We start from the raw sequence: 9039 nt of genomic DNA, 5'->3' as shown, positions 1-9039 counted from the left end.
AGCTGTTCCCCATATGTATATATACACAACTTTCCTGGCCTGCAGACATATTTTTGGAAATGGCATCTCTTCCACCATAGATTCCTCACCCACAAAGGATTGCTTTGCATGACAGCATCAAAAACTTTGGAAAGTGGGTGCCAGTGAGCCGGCCCTTTTATGGAGTGCCATAGACCAAATGCTGCAGCTTAGATGGCCTTGTTAATTATGCTCTTAGTAGCTGGAGAAAATGGAGCAGAGGCAAATATTCAGTTGGAAGTTCAAGCAAGTAAATTTCAAGCTGTGGAACAAACTATGTCTCTTTTCAAAATGAGAACTAGATTGTAACAACCAGGCTAAAAACTGAAAGTCAAAAAGCTGTAATGTCCTGGAGGCCACTGTTGATGGAGGTGCAGGTTAGGGCACTGGTTCTTAACCCTGGGTTACTCAGATGTTTTTGGACTTCAACTCCCAGAAGACTTCACCATCAGCTCTGCTGGCTGGGGTTTCTGGGAGTTGCAGTTCAAAAACACCTGAGTAACAAAGGTTAAGAACCACTGGGTTAGGGTGATATGGCCACACCCTTAATTCAGAAAGGAGAATTTCCTTTCACATCTTTTCTTGCTCTGGAGCTTATAACAAAAAGCTACATGGTTACTTGAAGCCTACTTTATGTGGATGATTCCCTAGAAGTGATGGAAAGAAATGTGCTCCTTAAAGTCTGAAAGCAGAAATGCTTAAAGGTTGCATATTTTCTAGGTTATGTTACCTAGCACCTGCCGCGTTTATAAGCATGCAATGAAGCCCATTATAAACATACATTAAAGCCATTCTAAAACTCTTTGTACAAACAGCCCACATTTTATAATGTTATTCTGCAAGACAAAGAAAGCCTCCAAAGCAAGGCAGTATGTTTAATTAGTAGTGATTTTACTGATGACAGATGCACTGATGACTAAGAAGCAGGTACGTGGCAATGCTGGTGGATGGTGCCCCAAATAGCAATACCTGTGAACTTGACCTGTTCCTCACTTACCAGTACTGTATGTCTATAGCTTCAGTGAACATACCCCGTCTAGTCCATTTTTATCCACGTCCATGATTGGAAAGGGTTTGAGAAACAGTGGCTGCCACAAGGAAAATTCCCTGTATACACACATTGACAGCCCCTGGTAAGTACTGTGCTGGATTAACCAGCCTGAATTAGCCAGCAGTTTTTGCCCCTGGGTGGGACTAGAAAGTTTGGTGAATCCCTTCCTGCCAGAGCTGACACCAACAACAATACAAGGAAGATCATAACTCAGTTTACACCAATAGCATTAATGATAGTGAATAATGTAGCAATCCAAATGACTAAGCAGACTAAAGAAAGGTTACTTACCTGTAACCATGGTTCTTTGACTGGATCTCTGTGAATTCACACATATGGGTTTAGTCTGCACCTGCGCTGATGTTCTCGGAGCATTCCAGAGCTAAAAGTAACAATTTTATGGGATGATCCCCCATGAGGCACATGCTCCTCCCACCCAAGATTCCCCTCAGTTCCTGCAATTTGTCCGCCGGGCACGAGAGTTATACAACAATAAGATACCCGTGACGGACAGAGGGGAGGATGGGCGGGTAGTGTGAATTCACAGAGGTCCACTCGAAGAACCATGGTTACAGGTAAGTAACCTTTCTTTCTTCTTCGTGGCCTCTGTGAAGACACACATATGGGTGACTGGCAAGCTTATTGGCAGGTGGGACATCACGGTAGGAAGGATGCCAACACATTTCTGCCAAATCCAGAGGTATTGCATGTACCTACATGTAGCCAGTAGTGCCCCGCAAAGGTAGATGGCATGGATCATATTGCTGCATGGCAGATGTCGTGAGTCTCGATTCTACTCTGGATGCAGCCGAGGAAGACAGCACTCCGTGGAGCGAGGCTATAGCTGATAGTATTAGGTGACTCGTCTGACCGCTGGCAAGCCATAGATACAGTCTGGACCATCGATCTAGAGATGGATAGGATGAAACTGGACTTTCGAAATGAAAATAATGAAAGCATAAAAAGAGCCCGTCATCTGTTTAGAAGCTCTGGTAGTGTCCAGACAAAATGCTGGTGAGCGTCTTATATAATTATTGTGGAGCATGTGCTCTAGAGGAGATGATGGTGATCTGAAGAATGATGGTAAGATGAAGCACAGAAAAACATCAGAACTAGTCAAATAGGTCAGGAATGAGACATTAACATAGGAAGTCACTTTATCAGGAAAATTGAATAACAGGTGGATCGAATCACAATCCAGCTATTTTGTGTGTTCCCTTGGCAGATATGACAGCCACTAGGAAGGCTGTTCAAAGTAAGTAATTTCACATTTGAAGAGAAAATGGGCTCGAATGGCGGGCACATGAGTGAATTTAGAAAGATCTATAGACCATTGAGGAACAATGCGTTTACATGGAGGACGGGTGGTACTGAGTCCTGTGAAAAGATGTTTGACCCTAGAGTGAGACAAAAGGGCTACGTACCAGAATCATCTGGTTAATGGGCAACAGTAGGAGATATATAACATTTTAAAGCATAAATAGAAAGCCAAGTAGGCAACAATTACAAAGAAGGTTGGTAAGGTAGTTCTTTGTTTCAGTATATTTAATAAAGATTTCATTTATTTACACATCAACATCGAGTTGATGGTTTTCGAGCTCAATTGAGCACTGATGCCAAAGTGGGAGTATTTTCCAGGTTGCCAAGTTCATGGACGATAGATCCGGATGGTAGACCATCCTTCCCTCCAAAGTTAGGAGGTGAGGAAATAGAGGGAACTGACATGTGTCTGTCTATATCGATCTGAGACAGGCGAATTAGGACTACCTTGGTCATCAAGGAGGTATTTGGATCGCGTTTGATTAGGAATGATGGTGATGGAAGACTGTCCATAGAATAAAAGGTATCGGAGGGAAGAATTATGGCAGATTCCCTGTCCACTGCCATATGAACATGTCCCCGACAGTGTTTCCGTCCGCACCTGTACAGGAGCAATAAAACCTGTAGTCAGCGTACGGACCCCAGTGAATACATCGAAGGTCGGTACTTCCCAATGGTGACAGAACCGAACTTGCAGTTACTTGGATTAGGGATCCTCTACTTGTTCAAAAAGAAAAGATACCACTATTGGAGTGGCAGAGTCTGGATTGCTTTACCACTGAAGCCATGGAGGTCATGAATTTGGGGAAATGATTGCTAGTTTTTTTTTTAAAGAAAAACATATGCTATAGTACCAGTACAGGTAGATGTCCATATCTTGCAGGGGAAGGTTATTATCAAACTGATGCCCTGTACCATCTGAAAGACCTTGCAGATGTTGAAAAATCGAATGGTAGTGAAACCTTAGGAATTACTGATTAGATAATAATGTTGAGGGTGGAATCTGAAACTTACGGTAGAAAACACATGAAAAGATTTCTGAGACCAAGGATGGGACAGATGCCTCCATCCTTTCTATGTATATAATAGCACAGAAGTAGAAGCCATTGCAGAAGCCAAATGTAGGAACTTGGATTATGGCATGTTTGTCCAGGAGGCAGAGGTCTCTTCCTGGAGGATATAGACAAAAAGAGTAAGTCTAACATTACTCAAAGAGGAACAAAGACAATTATATAATGTAACCTTGAGAGATGTGGTGACATTTTTGTATGAACCGAAATGTCTGGGAGGCTGAAACTCCAGATATGGTTGAAAGGACTATGGGTGGAACTGAAAGAGGGATGAAAGGACTGTCGGCCCATAAATAATTTAGCTGTTTTCCTATTCTGAGTAAAAAAATTTTTTTTTCCTAGTGTCACCAGTCTAAGACTGAAGAGACTGGTACCATGTAATGGATGACATTCAATTCTGTCCTTTGCGTCCTTGATGAGCCAGTGGATCCTGACTAGGTGAGCCTTCTATAGATACTAAGGATGCAACAGTAGTTGAAACCCTTTGCATGTCTAGCAGCAATCCTGTGTTGCTTTGCTAGATTCATGGTCTCAGAGTGAGAATTTCTAAGCTCTGTTTTAATGGATTCCAAGAGAGGTAGAATCTTAGACCATAATTGCTCTACGTAGGCGCCTATCGTGATTGATAGTTGGCCACATGGAGCAGAAGTGATTGAAGGGAATAAGTCTCCCTGCCAAAGACATCAATGTTTCCGTATTCTTATTAGTAGGGTTCAGGGAAATCATTTCTTGTTTTGGATAAATTTGTTCTACGATGATAGAAATGGGACTGGTGTCATCCCAAAATTTCTATATCATTTCCTCGTACCTTGTACCTGTGATACATTCTTCCTAGATCTTTAATAGGAAGTGGCTTGGTGCAAGCATCCTTTATTAGCTTCAGCATAGTTAGTATAAATACTCAGCTAAATGATGGCCAGGTCTGGAAAAGGCGGTTCCTACATTCCCAATCGATGGGATGCAGTGAACCGAGAAGTGAGCTGTGCAAATGAAAAGAAGCACACTGTAGGTGACAGAGGATGATAATGGATCGCATCATATTGGAGGGAGATTCGTTCAAGGAGTGAGATCCGAACTTTTGCCTAGAATTGGCAGATAGTCAATTCGAAGCTGGGACTGGTCGTGCTCGATCATAATGGGCCTCGACACGAGATGGATTGGAATTTGGAAAGCATCTTTTCCTACCGAAGTGTTGATATGGTAGAGAAAAAACAAGAACAAAAATCTTCTCCATGTTGAGGTCGATCCTAATGGATTCAACGTATAGCGAAGATAGTGGTAAAGCTGGTAGCTACGATAGAAAGGAGTCAAACAGACTGACTGGTCAACAACAGAGAAGTAAAGAGACCGCTCAGTTTTGCAGTCCTACCTGCAGTTCTGCCGGTCAAGGCACTGCCTGCCCACATGTCTAGGGGCAGCAGCTGGTAACTTTGAGGTTGAGGCTTTTAACATTCCTGGAATGCCGTAGGCTGATGGGAACATCTTCAGGCTCTTGCAGATGTTACAGCGCAATGACTGTGTTGCCTTCTAGAGCCTGAGCAAGTTATCAAGAATAACAACCTTTTTCTGGCTAAAAAGCCATACACCAACAAATGGCAGGTCCTAACCTGTCAGTTGCTTAGACACTGGCTTTCAGGCGTATCGAGCAGCAGTGCGCTCATGATGCACCTGCAACAGTGCCTCCTAGTGATGTGGGAAGCCTGAACTGTAAGGGTGCACAGGAGCTACCCGCAGGGTTGGCATCACCAAAGTCCATAAGTGGTGATGATAAGCCCCCATGGCAGAGGAGTAAATGGCTACATGGTGGCCAAAAACAAGTAACGCCAATCAAAGAACTCCTCATCTGTTAACAGTAAAAGAGTGTGACCATCTGCGACAACCAAGAGGGGTGTAGGAAGATTGGTTGGAAACTCTTCCACCCCTCTGTGACTCATGTAAGTCCCAATCCTGAATAAGGAAAACCCTCCTGATGAACAGGGGAGAAGAGTGACCTAGTATGAGCCTGACCAAGCACAGGCTCAACAGTTGTAGAACAGAAAAGGCCGAATGGATTAACAGCAGGTTCGGTCGAAGCTGCGACCATTGTGTTACCGAGTTCGAGGGAGCATTACACCTGTGAAGCCTATGTGGAGGCATAAAGCACTCCATAGCCCATGGCTCAGAATGATGCCAGGTAGAGCGGGATGGTGAAGGTGGCCGAGAGCTCATAGCTCCTATCCCAAACAAAAGGGACTGGTCCTACACAACCTTGTCAGTGTGACAGACCTACCTGAGGAAAATTACCCAGGCCTACCTGACAGCGGCAGGGTTCTTGGGTGGACACCTGTGAGTCCTTACCCTATGAGCCTATGCGGGCACCGGCAGTTGAGACAGGGCCGCAGGCTACTTTGTGAGCCAGCCCATTGATAGAGGGCTGTTTTGTTTCAAATTAACAGCCACCAACAGGTGCTACTCCAGGCAGGAATATCACTGACTAGCAGGGCTAGTGGTGGGAGTTGCAGCCTCCCCTTTTTCAAAGGCAAAACTAGGGCTGTCAAATGCTGCCAGAAAGCCTTTGCCTCGGCACCTAACTGGTTTTGGAAATAGCAGCTGTGTGAATAAGCCCTTTGATAAATAAGGGCTATTTCACACCAAGGGCGTTACCACAGACAGGCAAAGCGCTGACACGTAGGGCTAGCCGCAGGAGCCGAAGGGGCCCATTGTATCCCCAAAGGGAAACTCAAGCCTTACCTTATGTCACCGGCACATCTGCAGCCTCGGCGTGCAGCTCCCTCCGGAAGTCGCAGCTACATGAGCAGGCGCATGAAGGAGGGTTGGTGTGTGGCACTCACACTCAGAGGTTCTTCCCATGTCAGGAAAAATCACTGACAGTCAGGGAAGGTGACCAGAGCTACAGGAGGCCCTTCTTCTCCTAGGGACAGGGCAACAGAGCCCTAACTCCTGCGGGGTCAAAACACTTGTATGAACAAGCCCCTTTGAAACAATCATCTATCGATGATTCACCAGTCCCCCTCATGATTGCTCATAGAGAGGCTGCGGTGAGACATGCCTCCTTTTCCCTTTACTCTCCTCGTGAATTAGAGGAAGAGACTCGAGCTCAAACTCAGGAGCGTCAAATGCCCACCCTCATCTAGGGCTAAAAAGGGCCACGGCCGGACTGGACGGTAGCACAGTCACCGAATGGCCAGTTGGAGGAGAGAGGCTATCAGGCGATCCCGGAGTCTGTGCAGGTAGAGCTGGCACATCGTCTCCTCAGAGGCAAATTCGCTAGCCTCCGTCGAGGATTCCTCTGTTGATGTAGACTTAGATTTTAAGGACTCCTTGGTATTGTTGGGTCCCCTACTGGATCGGGGGGAAGTTATTTGAGAGGAAACCGGGAGTGTCACCCGATCTATTTTTCAGGTGACTAGACAGTTGAAGTAGCCGAAAAAGCAAGGTAAAGGCAAACTCGTATAAGGAGATCCGTGCGGGCTGCACCTATCTGGGTAAGATGTAGCTTACTCAGGCAGAAAATCATTAATGTGCCCGAGAGTCAAAATGAGGAGGCCGAAAAAGGCGAGAAAGAAGTAAACAGTTGAAGTGTGTGTGTGTGTGTGGGGGGGGGGGGTAAGCCAAATAGCTGGCAAGCGAAAAAGAAAACAACTCACGGGGGATTGTAGATTAGATAATTGAGAAAGGAAAGAATCCAATTTAGAGGGAATTGATCAATAAGCTAAGGGAAAACCCTGTGGAAATAGCTCTATGACTCTGTAGAACTTTACAGCACAGTGGAAAAAAGGAACTGAGGGGAATCTTGGGTGGGAGGAGCATGTGCCTCATGGGGGATCATCCCATAAAATTGTTACTTTTAGCTTTGGAATGCTCTGAGAACGTCAGCGCAGGCACAGACTAAACCCATATGTGTGTATTCACAGAGGCCACGAAGAAGAAGCACTGGATTTAGGACAACTCAGGGGGGGAGGGGACACCACGTGGAGAATTTTATTTTTTTAATTTAAAAATAGAGAATGAAAGCCAAACTGCAAAAAAGAAAACTGCTTCAAGGGGTAACTACACAGCGATGGAAATGTGAATTCACTCACATTCACTCATGGTGAAGTTACACCAGAGAATTCAGGTTTCCCTGGGTCTGTCCACATTAATTGGCCACAGAGGAAAACCCCTCCAGAAGCTACCATCCAGAAAGCAATCCCCTCCCACTTTCTTCCTGCACAGCTTGTGAAATGCGTAAGGAGTGCTAGTTTTGCTACTACCTGGCTGTGTTCTACACAGTGCCCTCCTCTTCTCCTAGGCTCAGCAACAGGACACTGCAAAGTGCACACGCACACGCACACACAGAGACAGTGCATGTACATACAAAGTTGAGTGAGGGCGAATGAGAGAAGCAAAGTTTTCTAAACAGCCAGAAGAGTGACTTGCAGGATGGCTCCATTTGTGGGTTTTTATCAACATCTTGTGCGTATGTTCATAGACAAAGATTGGGTCCATTATTTGTTACACTGTCATACTGCTCTAACAGTTAGGACATTTCCCCTGATATTCAACCAAAATTTGGCTTGCTGTAACTTGAGCCCCCAAACTCCAGGAGGCAGTGGAAGACAGGAGGGCCTGTTGTGCTCTGGTCCATGGGGTCACAAAGAGTCGGACACGACTTAACGACTAAACAACAGCAAAAAACTTGAGCCCATTATTAAATATCCTTTACTCTGGGATGATTGAGAACAGGTCCTGCCCCTCTTTTGCATGACAACCTTTCAAGCATTTGAAAAGTGCTATCATATCTCACCTCAGTCATCTTTACTCAAGGCTAAACATGCCCATTTCTTTCAGTCTTTCCTCATAGAGCTTGGCTTCCAGTCCCCTGATCATCCTTGTTACCCTACTCTGGACTTGTTGCAGTTTGTTGATATCCTTATTAAAGTATTGCATACTGAAATGGACAGTGTACTGAAGATGAAGCCTAGCCAGCGCTGGGTAGAGGGGAACTGATAATTCATGGAATTTGGGGACTATAAATCTGTTAATGCAGCCTAAAATGGAATTTGTCATTTTTGCAATCACATCACACTATTGGTTCAGTCAGCTTATGATATACAATCATTCCAAGATCCTTCTCAAATGTACACTTCTCCCTTGTATTGCACTAATCTGAGCAGCATGGTTTTGGTTATACACTTTTCCCCCATCCATCCATCCATCCATCCATCCATCCATCCATCCATCCATCCATCCATCCATCCATCCATCCATCCATCCATCCATCCATCCATCCATCGCTTCTATTTGTCTCCAGGTAGTGGCATAAGAGGTGGATTTTGGACTTACCTAGGGCTGTTGTTGGCAGTGCAGTGCCCCCCGGTCTGATGGCAGCACCCCAGCCAGGCCCCTGCCCTGTCATTGTGGCTCCACATGGCAACAGTGGCAGGTGCTAGGGAATGCTGATGCCGGTTGGGGAAGAGGTGTGTGTGTGTGTGTGTGTGTGTGTGTGTGTGTGTGTGTGTGTGTGTGTGTGTGTGTGTGTGTGTGTGTGTGTGTGTGTGTGTGTGTGTGTGTGTGTGTGTGTGTGTGTGTGTGTGTGTG

This window comes from Pogona vitticeps, chromosome 1 (assembly GCF_051106095.1).
Source record: "Pogona vitticeps strain Pit_001003342236 chromosome 1, PviZW2.1, whole genome shotgun sequence".
NCBI classification, from domain to species: Eukaryota; Metazoa; Chordata; class Lepidosauria; order Squamata; family Agamidae; genus Pogona; species Pogona vitticeps.
Note: the sequence above shows the minus strand (reverse complement) of the source record.